The sequence below is a fragment of the Lithobates pipiens genome, unplaced genomic scaffold (genome assembly GCF_037356315.1).
Source record: "Lithobates pipiens isolate NorthernLeopardFrog02 unplaced genomic scaffold, aLitPip1_a1.2 Scaffold_19, whole genome shotgun sequence".
Classification (NCBI taxonomy): domain Eukaryota; kingdom Metazoa; phylum Chordata; class Amphibia; order Anura; family Ranidae; genus Lithobates; species Lithobates pipiens.
The window spans coordinates 418,427,171-418,444,888 of record NW_027507764.1 but is presented as its reverse complement, the minus strand read 5'-3'; the positions used below and the strand labels follow the sequence as shown (position 1 = coordinate 418,444,888).

General features: G+C 45.4%; 1 protein-coding gene across 3 annotated transcripts in view; it reads right to left on the bottom strand.

Moving 5' to 3' along the window:
* Positions 1–17,356, bottom strand: part of YES1 (YES proto-oncogene 1, Src family tyrosine kinase) — an 86,565-nt gene extending 69,209 nt beyond the window's left edge. The window contains exon 1 of one of the 3 annotated variants that reach the window (XM_077492537.1): positions 17,109–17,356. The gene's annotated coding sequence lies outside the window, so the exon portion shown is untranslated. The remainder of the gene's footprint in view (positions 1–17,108) is intronic. The other 2 variants (XM_077492538.1, XM_077492539.1) reach the window with 2 other exon arrangements.
* Positions 17,357–17,718: the final 362 nt, after the last annotated feature.

Below are 17,718 nucleotides of genomic sequence, written 5' to 3'. Positions count from 1 at the left end.
TTTTGGTTGCCATATATTCTGCAAGTAGAGTATCAGAGTTGGCTGCTATGTATTGTAAAGAGCCATATTTGATTATTCATAAGGATAAGGTTGTATTGCGTCCTACCAAAGGTAGTGTCAGGTTTTCATTTAAATCAAGATATTGTTCTGCCTTCATTTTTTCCAGAACCTCTTTCTGTGGAAGAAAGGTCACTACATTCTCTTGATGTGGTGAGAGCATCCAAGGTCTATTTGAAGGTGACCACTCAGATTTGTAAAACAGATGTTTTGTTTGTGTTGCCAGAAGGTCCTAAGAGGACAGGCAGCGTCAAAATCTATTTCTAAATGGATTTGTCAAGTGATTTTTCAAACTTACGGTTTAAATAGGAAAATTCCTCCTTTTCATATTAAAGTGCATTCCACCTGGGGTGCTGGTGCTTCTTGGACAGTGAATCACCAAGCCTCCATGGTTCAAATCTGCAAGGCTGTAACTCTTCAGTCCATACATTTACCAGGTTCTATCAAATAGATGTAAAAGGCTTTTGGGCGCAGTGTACTGCAGGCTGCAGTATAAGTCCTCTAGTCTCTTAGTGCCCTACTTTTGTTGCTTCTCCCTCCCTTCAGTTGGCTTTGCTATTGGACATCCCACATAGTAACTACAATGGCTCTGTATCCCATAATGTACGATAATATGATTTTGAAAAAAAGCTTACCGGTAAAATCCTTTTCTTTGAAGTACATCACGGGACACAGAAGTCCCACCCTTCTTTTGGTATACACATGTATTGCTTTGCTACAAAAAACGGAGGTACTTCCAATGGTGGGAGGGGTTACATAGGGAGTGGACTTTTTGTCTTAGGGCGTGCCAGTATCCATTACCTGAAGGTGGCCTATAACCCACATAGTAACTACTATGGCTCTGTGTCTTGTGATGTACTTCAAAGGGATTTACAGGTAAGCGGTTTTAAAAATCCTATTATTGCTTTAAACAAGTTTTAAAATCGTTACTCCAACTTCTTGCTATGTCTGGATAAAGTGGGTAGGGACTGTTTGGCACTGTACACCACTTCAAATATATCTCCGGATGCCACATATACCATAAATCGTTAGGATTGCATTTGCATTATTGGGTTGTGTCAGGGGTTCTGCTTTACTCGGTCACCAATCCCATACATTTGTAGGCAGGCAGGCCCTTGCACTACATAGTTTAAAAAAATAAAAATAAAATAAAAAAGGGGGGGGGGGGGGTTATCTAAAAGGAAATGGAATAAGAAAATTGTTTAACCCATGGCCCATGGCCAGCTTTAGGATCACAAACACGGAAATGGGTGGAGCTGGCAAGTGAGAGTAATGAAGAATCACTGATTGTAACAAACAACCCCCATAGCTAGGACTGCTCTCACATGGTTACGTCATAGCAAGAATGTAGAAGGGACCAGACACCTTGCAGATCATACAGCAGAGAGAGGTGTTCAGACCCTTTATAGGAAATAGGAATGGAAATGCAATAAATATGGATTATGAGAGAAGACTTCTGAGGAACACTGCAGATAACCCCATCTTAAAAGACACTTGTTAAAGAGGAGCTCCGCCCCCTGTTTTTCCAGATAAAAGAAGTTACCTCTGTGCCCTTGTAAGATAACTGCTGCACCCCGCAGCCCAAGCTCAATGTTTACAGCTGTCTCCGCCAGGGGTCCCAAGATGTGATCATATGAACAAGGGAGTGGGTTGGCCCATTGTTGGCTCATCCAAAATCATGGCCAACGTAAGAAAGACCCACCCATTCATCCTCATAAGAACACGGCCCTGACTCACAAATAGAAGCATCTTAGCCAACGACTGTAAATATTAGGTTCAGAACCTAGTGCAAGCTCATCATACAAGGGTGCAGAGTTACTTCTGACTAGCAAGACTGCTTTGTGTGTATACCAGGTAATTAGGTTAAAGGTTAATATTATGACACTTACCTGTCCTGGAATCCAGCAATGTCAGCACCCCAGACAATGTTTTCATTGGCTCTCGGATGCTGTCGCTGCCATAACCTGTAAGGGGAACCAGCAGTGAAGCCTTGCGATTCAACAGCTGATTTCCTACTGCGCATGTGCAAAGCTCAGAATGGCCGAGCAGCGGGGAAGGAGGAGGGGTGCAGAACTTCTAACGGACCTCGCCGCAGCAAGGTCTGACAGAAGTGGGGAGCACTTTTTATCACTTCACAGATTTTTTTTCCTCCTTGTCATTAGCGCATTTTTTACCCATATATTAAATAACAATATGTGTCCAGGTGTGTGGCGTTTTTTTCTTTCCTTTGGTTGCATTTACATCGACCACCAGGTTTTCAGATCTGTGAACACACCACATTGTTACCATCTCCCTGGCCCTTCACAGCTCCCATGGGGAATAGGAGTTGACTTCTGGACATGCCCAGAGGGAGACCCTCTGTATGTTACCATATATATTGCTACACATAAGCGTGCCTTCTTTAGCCAACTGGTTTACCTTTCTGGTGAGAGTTGACCAGCATTTGGCACTACCTGCAAGTTACAGATATTGAGATATACGCATACATACATGGTTCTCCTCCTGCCCTTTCCCCTTCCTTTTTTTTTTTTTTATTCTTTTTTTGTTGTCATCATTCGTTGATTTATTTTTATCTCCAGATACCTACCTGCGCCTCTCCTGAGGAAGCAAGAATTACCAAGATCATTCGCGCAGCAGCTCTAGATCGATTGGGGTATCTGTATGATGCTTTCAGGTCCCGCATATCAATTGTTTTCATATGAACTCTATGCAGCACCATTCATATTGATAATTTATGTCTTCTTTATTATTGTGGTACATTTGTTTTTAAATGTATGATAAAAAAAAAAAAAAAAAAAAGTCACATTTTTACATTTACTCTCTCGGGTGTGACTCTTTAAAAGTCCCGTGGGCAAAACATTTTTTTCTGTGGTGTACATACGTATTTGGGACTGAGACACTACCTCAACCCTTCTCACATTAGCTCTCATTGTCTGTCTATGAGCCTCGAAGACAGCCGATCCCCGCCCCTCCACAGCTCAGCGCTCCAATGAGCGTGGAGGAGCAGAGCAGGAGAACTTCCAATTGACAGTCAGCAGCTCTCCACTCGGGGAGCCTAGAGAACCAGGCAATTAGCGATGTTTGAGCGCTCGGTACTCAATGCAGAGACGCTGGGGGACCGATGCTGCAGCCACCTAGGTAAGGTATGATTAGGGAAAAAAAAAAAAAAACCCATACCTGTCCTTTAATATAGAACAAATTACAACCTTCAATCTAAATTGATTGCTCTGTATTACTACATCATTAAACTTGCTTTAAGTCAAAGCAGTGCAAGTCTGAATTTGACTCATCAGCCTCTTGTGTTGCCTGTACAGAAGAGCTCATACTAGAGAGAAAGAACAAAGAGCCAATCAGTTGTGCAAGGAGCATGCTAATAGGAAGAGCAAGTAGAATGGAAGAGAAAAGCTCAGACTGCTACTTCTCTTTTCATTGTCCTGTCACAGGCTGGAGTTAGGGAGACCTGTACTACTGCAGAAAAGATTTACAGGAATGGACAAGGGGAGAGGAGGGGCAGGTAATCTTGCCTTCTATGAACAGAATATAAAATGTCTTGTGAATGGTTAAGCGGAGAGGAAGGGAGGGTGAATAACAGGATACCTTCACTGTGGAAATGCTAGAACTGTAATCGCAGCACAGGAAGGAGATCTAGTATCCCGCATAGACAAAATTTGTAAAACTAAAAAGGAGTAATCTGGACTTAGGCTATTCCTAATTGGAGGTAAACTTATTTGACTGGTGGTGTCAAAATGTGTATAATATATATAACACACACACACACACACACAGGATATGGCTGTACGTGGGTAGATGCTGAGCATAAACACATGCTTAGATGTATGCCCCTGGGTGTAGATAGTCGAAGTTGCAGATTTGAGATGACATGACAAATAGTGCTTCCATACTCCCAGTTAGCCCTGCGCTGCCCACAATGCTTCCTCCCACATACCAAGCTGCCAGGATACAGCCTTCTCTCACTGCATGTTCCCAGCAAACAGACAATATCAGGAGCCTCCATTCCTGCTAGGATGCTTCAGCCCAGGCAGCTATATATTCCACCCACACAGGTATATGCAAGCTTATTTAATAAAGGTTATATGACAAATAAAAATCTATACTCCCAAAAAAAAAAAAAAAAAAAAAAAAAAAAAAAAAAAAAAAAGGAAGCAGCAGCAGCACCACCAGCCTAGTGCATTATCTAAAGCTGCATTTAATAAAAAGTAGAAAAACACTGTATCCAAGCTGTAGAGTCACAAACATGTAGTAAATCACATCAGCATCTCAGACCTCTAGGACCTGAGACTTATGGAAGAACCTGCATACAGCACCGCTCTGTGTGCCGATGATATGACTCCCATGTGCATGACAGGAAGTGGTGTCATCGCAGCTCAGCCAATCAAGTGGCCAAATATTCGGAGCCCAGAAGAACATGGCAGCGCTTGTGACTGGTGGGGGGCACTGACAGTGCAGTAAGAGTGGATAGCTTGCCAGGCAAGTCTGCCCATAATGTGCTTATATGCTTTACATACTCGCAAATTATGGAGCCCATTAAAGAGAGATACTAGAAAGGATGTTATTTTTCCAAAATTATACTGGTATAATTCTGTATGACTTTTAAAGTGGTAGTAAATTCCGTTCTACGCCTATAGCCTTGCAGAGTTTAGGAGATATTCAGAGTGCATGTAGCCGGTGACGTTATTGGTGCATGTGTTTTGAAGGTCCAGCATACAGCGCTGGACCTTCAGAGCCCGTGCCGTATACATGGGAGTGGCGACATCATACCCCTGCACACTCATGTACCTGGAGGACGCAAGCCCAGAAGGAGGACTGGAGAAAAACGTCGGCCCTCAGCAGTGACAGCACAGCGCTGGGGGGGCTTCATTCTAAAAAGGTACATTTCTCATAATGTGCTAGTACTTGCACATTATGACAATGCCTTGCAGGGGATTTTTTTTTATCTCCCCCCCCCCCCCCCACCCCATCAACTGTGGTTTACTACAGCTTTAAAGGCCTACTAACAATACATTTACGAGATGAGGCCAGCTACATCTTCACTTAAAAGATAATGCCAGCAGAAAAAAGAAACTGTAAACATATGTCAGAGCAATATCTATGTACCTAGGCTTTCTTTTTTCTCTTTGGATGTACTGCGTAGAAGAAAAAAATATTTCTCAATGCCTTCAGCTTGTAGCAGGAAATGAAGGCCATCTCTGAGAATGTCCTGCGTCATGGACAAAGCCGCCCCCCCTTAAGAATACCCATACCGGAAAGTAAATTGCAAATGTCAGGTGAAATCCTGCTACATCAATATTAAAATAAACTCGTTAGGCACAAAATCTGAAATAAGTGTATTGAGATGTTCATATGTCAAATTATCAATCGAGCAATACAGAGATGATCAATACTTTATGCTGTAACCCAAAATTTCACTTTATGGGTTCAAGGGATCCACAAAATATATTTCTCAGAAATGGCAATCATTTAGTAAGATTCCACTAACAATCTAGGAACTCAGAGCACATATATACCTCTTTTAGGAATGTAGAAAGTTTATGAAAAACGTAGTTTAGTATGGAGATATTATACAGCATCCTGGAAACTCTAAAGCTGCTCTTCACCCGTGGCTGTCGGAATACTCGACTTAATTGACTTTTGCAGTGTTCTGACAACTGTTTTCTGCCTGGCTACTTTCATTTCCCAATCGAAGTCTGACGACTGGGGTGATGTTGGCAGAGCCCCTCAAAGCTTGGATTTCCTTCTTTCCAATATCTATGAATTGGCTGAAATCTGAGCCTTAGGAAGCCTGCTTAATTCCCAGGAAAAGGGACATCCTTTATGCTGGTTCAAAGTAAACTTATGGAAGGAAATGTAAAGTCAAGGCAACAAAACAAAGACAGTACTGTAGACAAACCTGCAGCACCTACAATAAATCCTACGTTTATAAGTCACACACAGTCCATAAATATGTTTGTATTGATTAAATATACAAGAAATTTAAATTGTAAGTGGCAGGTAACCCGACTCTCGTACGACTCTGAAGCCACCCCATACAGGGTGACTTGCAAAACAACTTTTGTATAGAACAAAAAGGGGAAAAATATATAAAGTCCCCCCGCCCTTATTATCCCCCCTTTTTGGTTTTAACTTACTAGGGATGGAGACCTAGGTACGTCAGGTTCAAGGTCTCATACAAAGTCCCAAACAATTCGCTTTTTTCAACTTTTGTATAGAGGTCAATGTAAGCCGCTCCGAAGTCACCCCCAAGTAGTACAGGAACCTTCTAATTTGGATCGACTTTGTACTGAATGGAGCACGAATTGTCAGGTTGCCCGTCACTAAAAGTACCATAAAATCATCTGTTTAGGTCACATTATGTGTCTGAAAACCTTTTTGCTAAAAAAAAAAAAAAAAACAGTCCACTGTCAAGCCTTATGCCACGCACACACGATCGGAAATTCGGGCAGCAAAAGATTGAGAGCGTGTTCGAAAACACGTTCGTGTATATGCAATTTCCGATGTGCAAAAACTCACGCACGCTCAGATTCAACTACCAGACAGAAGCTATTGGCTACTGGCTATTGAACTTGCTTTTTCTAGTCCCATCGTACGTGTTCTACGTCACCGCGTTCTACGTCACCGCGTTCTTGACTGTCGGAATTTGGTGTGACCGTGTGTATGCAAGACAGCTTGAGCGAAATTCCGTCGGGAAAACCATCAGAGCTTTTTCCGACCAAAATTCCGATCGCCTGTTCACGGCATTAGACAGGCTTCACACTGCTGTGCCGTTTTTTGGCCACAGCATGGGTGTATTCGTGCGTTTTACCTGCAGTCCTATATACTATCAGGTCGCACCTTTTCTAATAGTTTATAGAACTGCGGCTCTGGATCCACTGGATGGGCGAGTATCTGAAATATGCAGATAGTTACCACCATGAAATAAACACTACCTGAACCCTTCCTTACTGTACACAAATTGCTCTGCCCGCATTCAGCTTCAAACTGCAAAAACATTTACTTTCAGGCTCCATTCACATTAGTATGTCTCCAAAGTCACACAATTATCATCACACAATTATCAGTGCATCTTTGAGGCGACTTTGAATTTTCTGGACAAAGGTTGCGCTTTTACGACTTTAAGGCTCCGTTTCCACTAATGCGCCTAGTCATGGACACAGTCGCATGACAAATCACAGCCCATTGATTTCAATGGCATCCATCTATTGCGACTTACAGTTGCAGCGACTATGAAAAGGTTCCTGCACTACTTTGATGCGACTTTTGATACAACTTTGATCCAGAGATTGTAAAGTTGGACCAAAGCTGCACTCCAAAGTCACACTCCAAAGTAGCGAGACTTTGGGTATGCAATATTGGAAACGTAGCCCAAGTGTTACACATTTGAAAAAAATAGGCTGTGACTTGGCATTCGACTTCGATGGCCAAAGTCACACAGGTGTGAATGGAGCCTCAACTGTCCCTCTTTTCCCACTGCCGGGTATAGTTTTCTTGCCCATGAAATGGGGTAACTAGCCAATTTTAGCAGACAGTGGAGCCATAGGCTTGATCCTTGGCATAGTAGAAGACGCATCTGTCAAATGCACCTGACACAGCATGCATGTCCCCCTCTGGAGGATTTCTGCTGCATGGGACCCATCTTCATCTCTGCTATACAGGCAAGTAGCAAATCTCATGTCAGTGTTAGGCTCTGGAGTTTGCTTTTTGGGTCGCAAGCAGCAACAGATTAGCAATATGCCTTACAGAAGTAAAAAAAAAAAAAGAAAGAAAAAAAAAAAAACACACCCAACAGGGAAAGCACTTTGTGCATATTTTTGGAATAGCTGAACACCTAAGCAATCCCAGGCTTTACATGAAAGAGGTAAATGGTATTTATCATATTATATTTACAACTCACTGATGACAACACTCTCTGTGAGCTGTAAATCAGAAACTTGTTTTAGGGGTTCCCAGAGACTCCCCCCCCTCCCATGGGGTCCTAAATAAAAAAGCTGGTATAAGCAATCATTAATGCCAGATTCCTACACTGAATACGTGTTAGTGAGCTAAAGTGCCATTTAAGGATGAGCTCCGGCGTATTCGCACAGCCCATGTGCAGAGCCCGCCAAGAAGTCAGCACTGTGCTAATCACAGGCAGTGAGACATTGTCCCCATGTGCAGCTGCAGAGATCGGGACACGTCTCACTGCCTGGGATTAGCACATCGCAGTGCCGACTTCCTGGCAGACTCTGCACGTGGGCTGTGCGAACACACCTGAGCTCATCCTTAGTGCCATCCATTCTGATATAACCACAAAGATTTATATGGGCCCTAAATTATAAACCAATCTGAACTTATGAAGCCCAATCTTCCTCCCTATAAACTCAATTTCCTAAAATACCTACAAATACTACAAGCACATGTCTATCTGCCTTATATTTACTTTTGGTTCTCAATGGCCCTTATTGCTAAATTAACAATTATAGCATAACAACATTTTAGATGAAATGCTAAAGTTGGACATCCTTCTTATGGATCCCCCCCCCCCAAATGGTAAGGCCAAGGACTGGTGCACATGGTCTTTGAGATCAGTTAGGCTTCAGATTGGCGCTGACACCCATCCTCCATGCTGAGTCGCTTTTAGCTGGGTCTGCATCCACCTTGGAGCTGCGTGCAGGCAGCCCATAGAAGTGGATGTAGGTGTAGTGACTGCACGGCTGAATGTGAAAATCGGACAAGCGTGGAGATGCAAAGATCTGAATGATGGCACTGTGCATTCACATCTGTGCGCCCATGTCAGATTTTGATATGTGGCTGTGGAATGGCTGCATCCACATTCACTTCTATGGACTGCCTGTGTGCAGCTCCAGGGTGGATGCAGCAAAAAGCAGCTCAACAAGGAGCATGGGTATCAATACTAATCTGAATGGAGCTTTCACAAAAAATAAAAAATAAAATACTGGAAGCGGATTTGCTTCTATACAGAGCTGCAACAGATTTTGCACTCTCCAGTTTAATAAAACCCAGTGTTTCATTTTGAGAGATTTTTCTTCACTGTCCTTCTCACGGACACAACAGGAAGTAACAGAAGATCTCTTTATAGTAAAGTTGTCACTGCAACTTTCTCCTTTATTTCTGCTCTGGTGACTAAACGAAATTTGGAATTTTCAGACACTTCCAGCTCGGGTGGTGCAATGGATACCGGGACAAATAGAGACGGTGAAGCTTTCAGGTGGGGGCACAGACACCAATAGTAAGTATATAGGCCTGCTAACACATTTCTCCTCAAAAAGAAAATTTTGAAGAGGAACATTGCCTCCCCTGTTCTTGTTTCCCAATCCTCTCTCACCTGGTTTGCTGGGTCATGAGCATTAAAAGTGGTTCTAAAGGCTGAAGGTTTTTTAGCTCTTCTATGCCTGAAGCTAAAAAAAAAAATAAAAAAAAAATAAAAACTTGTATGTGCAGTGCCCCCCCCAATCCAGTGATGCTCATAACAGCCTCGACTGTATGGGCACTCTCTCCTCATTGGCTGAGACAGCAGCAGGAGCCCATTGGCACCGACTGCTGTCAATCACAGCCAGTGAGCCAATGAGGAGAGAACAGAGGGTGTGGCCAAGCCGTGTCTCTTATGGATGCACAGAGCAGCAGTTCAGGAGGGAGCATGCAGCGGTTCCCCCAAGGCAAGAGGTTTTCTCTGGGGGCAGCGCTCGAGGGGGACCCCGAAAAGAAGAGGAATGAGGCTGCTCTGTACAAAACCACTGCACAGTGCAGGTAAGTATAACACGTTTGTTATTCAAAAAAACAAAGCTTTGGCATCACTTTAAGCATAGTAACACATCCAGTAGTGATCTGCCACTCTGCTGATATCACCCAATCCTGCAGTGCCATTCTGCTCTTTGACATCAAGAGCCAGCTGTCTCCATCTTGTTTTTACAGCCGACCCCTGATGTTGTGTTTGTACCATGGGTATCAGAAGGCCAGCTACAAGAACCAAGAGGAGACAGCTGCGCAGCAGCACATGCGTATTTTTCATTGCTGACCCAATGCCTCCTGGGATGTGCAACATGAGTGTACGAGGACACAGGAACTTGGGTGGGCTAAGTCATTCTTCCCTAGGCAAGAACTAATGCCCCGTACACACGAGCGGACTTTTCGACATCCAAACTCCGACGGACTGAGTCCGGCGGACTATCCGATCGTGTGTGGGCTGCAACGGACTTTAGCGAAGCTAAAGTCTGACGGACTTTAGAAATGAAGCATGCTTTAAATTTTCCCGACGGAACTCCGCCGGACCCGGTCCCCTTTGAAAAATCCGCTCGTGTGTGTGCTACTCCGACGGACTAAAACCGACGCTAGGGCAGCTATTGGCTACTGTCTAGGAACTTCCTACGTCGAATCCAGTCGTACGTCATCACGTTCGACTCCGTCGGAGTTTGGTGTGATGGTGTGTGGTCAAGTCCGTTCGGTCGAAAAGTCCGCCAGAACTCCGTCGGAACTCCGGCGGAACTCCTTTGGAGGTCTGTCAGACTTAATCCCTCTCGTGTGTACGGGGCATTAGATTGTGGGGGCTAAACGAAGAAAAAAAAAACAGGTATTTGAAAAAAAAAAAAAAATGTGCAGGTCAATGTGAATGCCTTGCAAAACTATGTAAAATATGTGGATGTAGTCTGTTACAGGTCCAGCCGCCTTGTGTAATCTAATCGTCTTTATATCTAATTAGACATGTCCTTGCTACCTAAAGCTGTAATTCAATAAGGCAATTGTGTTTCATAAAAGATTTATCACCAAGACTGAGATTTTTTTGCCACAAAGAACAACGTGCCCTCCAAGCCTGTCCTGAAGGTGTAAGACCTTTGGTGGCTGGCAGTGAAAGCTGAGAAGCAATGAAAGGGAAGCAATAGTGGACACCTGTGAAGGCGAGTCCATCCATAGATCACCTGTAATATTCGCGCTAATAAACTTCTTTCACTTTGAAACTCAACTCCCCAAAACAACGTGAACATATAAATACCCTTCAACTCCAACAATAAAAGGACAGGCGGAAATGTAACGTTACCTCCATACGTACACACACACACACACACACACACACTTTCATGCTGTTCTCTTCAATCATTCAGAAAATCCGGAGAAGAAAGAGGCCTCTGAGTCCTTCCAAACAGTTGTTCCCAGCTATCATCAGACAGGACAGCAGTCCATTTGTATGAAATGACGGGAGAGGGAGGGGGGCTGTGAATGAATTCCTCTCCTCCTTCTCTACGACTATTCATGTGGAAAGGGGTCAAAAGCAGGATTATGCCATTTATTTCCCCTTCCAACACTTAACCTCTTCAGGTACAGTCACTCTTCCGTGAGACCCAAACAGAACATGTGCTTTCATGACAAACGTCCAGTCACTGAAAATAACCACATTAAACTTTGATCCCACATTCCTACCAAGTTGCCATCTGCACTGGATCTCCACCATGTCCGAGCTTGCCCAGCAAATCTCTACGTCTACACCTACCAAGTACTTAAAGAGGAAGTAAACCCTTCCAAACAACTTGGACCTATAGGTAAGCCTAGATTAAGGCTTACCTGTAGGTCCAAGCAATATCTCCTAAACCTATATGGTTTAGGAGATATTTGCCCGAAAATGGGCACCGCTGTCTACGGCGCATGCGCCGTAGACAGCGGCGCGCATGCGCACTAAATGCGGCAAATCCAAGAATGGATTTGCCAAATTTGTCGACTCCCGTGCGCATGCGCGGGAGTGACGTCATCGCGGTTGCGCCGCTGTGATTCGTCGGAGCTGCGAGACGCCACAAGCAACATGGATGCAGCGGACTACAGGGGACAGCGGCGACTTCGCTGGCTCCTGTGTCAGGTAAGTGACACATAATGAGCTACTATGCGATGCATAGTAGTCCATTATGCTTTACCTTTGCAGGGAAAAAAAGAGGAAGTAAACCCATCAGGGTTTACTTCCTCTTTAAATTAGAGCTAAAAAGGAAAAACGTTTATCATTTTGGCTACAAAGGAGGGTAGATGGTAAAGGAGGGTTTAGAAGTAATTTTTGTCATCTGTGTCCCACTGGGGAGATTTCACTTTACTTCATGTCTCTTAGCAAAAGCAGGAGCTGGGAGAATCCCTGGTTGTCACCAGAACTAGTGTCCCCATTGGAAGATTTCCCCTCTATTACCATTCTGATGAGGACCAAAATTTGAGATTTTCTTTCACATTCAATGATAAAGACAAGCAGGACAAATAGAGTGAGTAAATCTAAGGGGGGGGGGGGGGCACAGACAGTAATAAAAATCTGGCAGGGGTTCTAATGCCTCCCCCCACAGCTACTAAAACAAAGCAAAACAAAACAGAAATCCCCCCCCCCTTCCCTAAGTGGGTCTACCCCACCTTCCCACCTAGTTCGCTATACTTACCAAGATCTAGGTCTGAAGCCCCGTCAGTGCAGTTCAGCTTTTACACAGCACGGAGCGTCTCACAGCAGGGGACCGGTGCGTCCCCGTTCACCGCTGTATGTCAGATTTCAGCCCAAATTTTTACATGAATTCAGACCTGAATGGGCCCGAAAGACGCACAGGAACCTCTGTGTAATTCCCAATTGAGCCACTCCAGAGATGTGAGAGCTGGTCAGTCTCCAGTCATGCGAATTGGATGCAGGGAAACCCGCACCCAAAATTGCAGTAGTGCGAACCCAGCCTTATGAGTCTGGTAGATGGCTTATCTCTCTACCAGCCGTATAAACGAGGGTTGACTGAGCAGAAGTGAATATTGGATCAAGAAGCCATAGGTCTCAGATCTAGATAAGTATAATGACTACGTGGCTTGGCTAGGCCTACTTGGGGTAGTAAGGGAGCAAAATCGGTAAAGAAACAGTGTACAAGTTTCTGTACCCTAAGGCTTGAAACGCTTTAAGTGATGGTGACCCCCTGACATGCCTCACTTTTTGGGGGGGCACCCAGATTTTACAGGGCAACCAGCTCCCACTTCCTCCTCTCGCTCCGCAGCCCTGGAAGGAAGTTCTCCTCTCCCCCTCCTTCCCTGCAATATTCTGGGACACGTTACAGGTCTCGGAAGATTGCCCACGCGTAAAGCCACAACCAGGTGCCCACAGTTAGAATGCCGGCACCGGGAGAGGAGCGAGGCTTTGTACACCCCCGTCACTGGACCGTGGGGCAGGTAAATGTCCGATTATTAAAAGTCAGCATCTACACTTGTTGAAGCTGCTGACTTTAAATTGGTAGAACTCCGATTTAACATAAACTGCTGCTGGCAAACGGATGTTTAGAGGCAGTTGGGCATTTTTTTTCAGCTGCCCCTGATCTCTCCTCTACGTTATCTTATCAGTACGTGTACACAGGGTCGTTTATAGTAATTTTTAGGCAGTTGAGTTTAGAAGCATTTTTTGGAAAGCAGAAAAAAAAAATGCGTTCAGGACAGATGTTCAGAGGCTTTTGAAACACCAAACTCCTGTAAATACGGTAACTCGCATTTAGCCGAGTTTTGTTTACAGGAGTTTTTAATTTTTGCCTATTTGAAAGAAAAAAAAAGAAAAATGCTTCTAAATACAAACGCTGCTAAACTGACTTTTTAAACGTCGGTTACTATCTGTCAAGTGAAATCGTTGAGGAGAGGTTGTAAAACATCCCTTGTACATTAGGCCTTAAAGTGAAAGTAAACCCTGATGGGTTTACTTCCTCTTTGTTTCCCTGCAAAGCATAATGGACTACTATGCATCGCATAGTAGTCCATTATGTGTCACTTACCTGACACGGGAGCCAGCGATGTCACAGATTTCCTCACTGGCTGGAAGCGTCCATCTTCCTTCCGGGTCACGGACTCCGGCTCTGTGACTGGCCGGAGTAGCGTGACATCACCGTGGGAGTCGCCAGTCACGGCATGTCGTTTAATGAAAATGGCACGCTGTGACCCTTCTAAAGTGCACATGCGCCAAGTACATTGGTGCATGAGCAGAAGGAATCCCCTACAGGGAATTGTAAATATCTCCTAAACCATGTAGGTTTAGGAGAGATTTGCAGCACCTACCTGGAAGCCATGATCTAGGCTTACCTGTAGGTTAAATTGCGTTGTAAGGGTTTGCAACCACTTTAAAAAAGGTGCATCTAGGCAAAAACCTTGTTTTAGTTTTAGATAGTTTGGGGAAAGGTTAGAGCCTCCATCAAATTTCTGTTGCCATCTGTATCCGTAATGGCGAGATCTACCACTCTATCCAGATGCCCATTGTCCCCGACAGTAAAAATGAAGGGGGTTACAATATTTTAGAGCTCTCTGTAGAACAAAAGGTCTGCAAAATCTTTCAATGGGGACACCTGCTCCGGGGACCAATGACATTGACTAAAGATGGACACCAGGGCATCCCACCCCTTTGTTTACATGTTCTGCAGGGAGAGAAAATGTCCCACAGTTCACTGGAGAAAAAATTAAATAAATAAAATGGAATTTTGATGTTCAGATAGAGAGGAGTTCAGGAACACCCGAGTTCACCTCTACTGAGGACAGGACAAATGTCTAACAGGGGACTTCCCCTCAGTTTGGAAGATTTCCTCTAACTTCCTGTTGCATCAATGGGACAGAAAGTGAAGGGAAATTTCCCCAATGATACACAGACAGCAAAAGAACTGACAATGGTTTAACCCTTCCCTAATCTAGACATAATAAAATGACCGCAAATAAGTTAGGATTCAGACTATTGCACATACACTACGCATTGAATAGCAGGTGAACATTAGTGTGTGAAAGAGCATGTGATGTGTTGTTACAAAGCATCACACTTTACTTTTTAATGTTACTTATAAGTCAAAAAATTACATTTCATTTAGCTCTATGCAGTGAGTTGTGACGCACTGATATACGGTGGAGTAGGTTGCACTTGGTACAAATGTGTACATGCTGCAATTTTACACAGAACATGTCACTGCACATGTACAGTGTGACGAGGGAACACAGTAAACGTGTCCCCACAGTGATCTGTGCCCACATTTCAATGACACCAGGCTGGTAGAGGTGACAGGTCTGTGGGTGACCACGCTCCACACAGAGGGGTTCAGGAAGCAGAAGCCTCCTGACAAAACATAGTAATGGCGGCCATACAATGATAGAAAACTGAGAGCCTAATGTGCGGTGAGGATTCAACCCTACAGAGTCAATCACAGGCCTCTTGCTTGATTGGCATGTAAGGGTGTAAAAGATGCCATCGACTTACCCTGTAATCCTGGTGTTTATTACCACAACCAATAAACTTGGGCCGATTGAATCCGTCGTAATCTGTTACCACTGTCTGTCTTGCTTGATCAGCATCCCAATTGTATATCACATACAATTGTGTATGACCATTATACTATGTAGTGTCAAGATTTATTTTTCTTCCCGGACACCTGCATGAGGAGCGTGATCTCCCACAGACCTATCCCTATGAGGAGCGTGATCTCCCACAGACCTATCCCTATGAGGAGCGTGATCTCCCACAGACCTATCCCTATGAGGAGCGTGATCTCCCACAGACCTATCCCTATGAGGAGCGTGATCTCCCACAGACCTATCCCTATGAGGAGCGTGATCTCCCACAGACCTATCCCTATGAGGAGCGTGATCTCCCACAGACCTATCCCTATGAGGAGCGTGATCTCCCACAGACCTATCCCTATGAGGAGCGTGATCTCCCACAGACCTATCCCTATGAGGAGCGTGATCTCCCACAGACCTATCCCTATGAGGAGCGTGATCTCCCACAGACCTATCCCTATGAGGAGCGTGATCTCCCACAGACCTATCCCTATGAGGAGCGTGATCTCCCACAGACCTATCCCTATGAGGAGCGTGATCTCCCACAGACCTATCCCTATGAGGATCGTGATCTCCCACAGACCTATCCCTATGAGGATCGTGATCTCCCACAGACCTATCCCTATGAGGATCGTGATCTCCCACAGACCTATCCCTATGAGGATCGTGATCTCCCACAGACCTATCCCTATGAGGATCGTGATCTCCCACAGACCTATCCCTATGAGGAGCGTGATCTCCCACAGACCTATCCCTATGAGGAGCATGATCACTTACAGACCTATCACTATGAGCAGTGTGATCTCCTACAGACCTATCACTATGAAGAGTGTGATCACTTACAGACCTATCACTATGAAGAGTGTGATCTCCTACAGACCTATCACTATGAGCAGTGTGATCTCCTACAGACCTATCACTATGAGCAGTGTGATCTCCTACAGACCTATCACTATGAGCAGTGTGATCTCCTACAGACCTATCACTATGAGCAGTGTGATCTCCTACAGACCTATCACTATGAGCAGTGTGATCTCCTACAGACCTATCACTATGAGCAGTGTGATCTCCTACAGACCTATCACTATGAGCAGTGTGATCTCCTACAGACCTATCACTATGAGCAGTGTGATCTCCTACAGACCTATCACTATGAGCAGTGTGATCTCCTACAGACCTATCACTATGAGCAGTGTGATCTCCTACAGACCTATCACTATGAGCAGTGTGATCTCCTACAGACCTATCACTATGAGCAGTGTGATCTCCTACAGACCTATCACTATGAGGAGTGTGATCACTTACAGACCTATCACTATGAGGAGTGTGATCACTTACAGACCTATCACTATGAGGAGTGTGATCACTTACAGACCTATCACTATGAGGAGTGTGATCACTTACAGACCTATCACTATGAGCAGTGTGATCTCCTACAGACCTATGAGTGAGTCTGGCTCCCACCATGTGGTGACTGTCTGGTCCCCATAATGACAGTAGAAGGGGTCGGTGGTGATTGCCGTGTCCCCGGTAAAGTTGGGCACACAGAAGTTGCCCTCCCTGGCTCCTGGCACACTGTCCGGCCTGGCAGGCAGTGTCTCCGGAAGGAAGAGCCGGGAAGGGGTGGGAAGTGTGGCCTAGTGTCGGGATTTCCCGATCCCAGCCCAGGGAAGGATCCGCCACCTAGTACAGACGTACAGAAGACACACAGACAGGTCCCGGGCCGAGCCCAGCCGTACACACTCCGCTCCCCTCACCTGAATCCCCGCACAGCCTCACATAAGTTACTTGTTCCTGAGAGCGTGTTCCTTGTCAGTGTGTCCGGGGCTCGGCGTCCATGGGGGGTGGGGGCAGCAGGCTGTGTCCGGTCAGTCCATGGCGGCCTGGGTCTCCGTCCACTCTTCTCTCTCCTCCCCCTCCTCCACAAATCTCAGCCTGACACATGCACCGTCCGCTCCTCTCAGCTCCCCGCACAGCGGCGGCGCTCCGATACAAGGGGCGGGGGTGTGGGCGGCGCTCCGACCCAGGGGGCGGGCTGAGGGCGGGGCTGGTCCCGGGCGGCACACGGGTGAGGGAAGGTGTGGAGTTGGCGGGCGCTGCTGGTGTTGGGAGTGTGCGGGAACCTCCTCCCTGTCCTGTGAAGAGGAAGGAGGAGAGAGAGCGGGAACATGGCTGCCGGGCACACAGATACAAACCCTGAGAGAATCCAGGAATTGGGGGGTCAGTGGAGGAGGGGAAGGGTCCCTAGCTCTGAGTGGGGATAATGCACCAATCAGAGTACAGAGCCGCGGTCAGCTGTTCAGTCATCAGGTAGAGAGGTCACCCTCCAGCAGGCTCCAATGTATGGGGTCTGTGCTGTGATCAGTG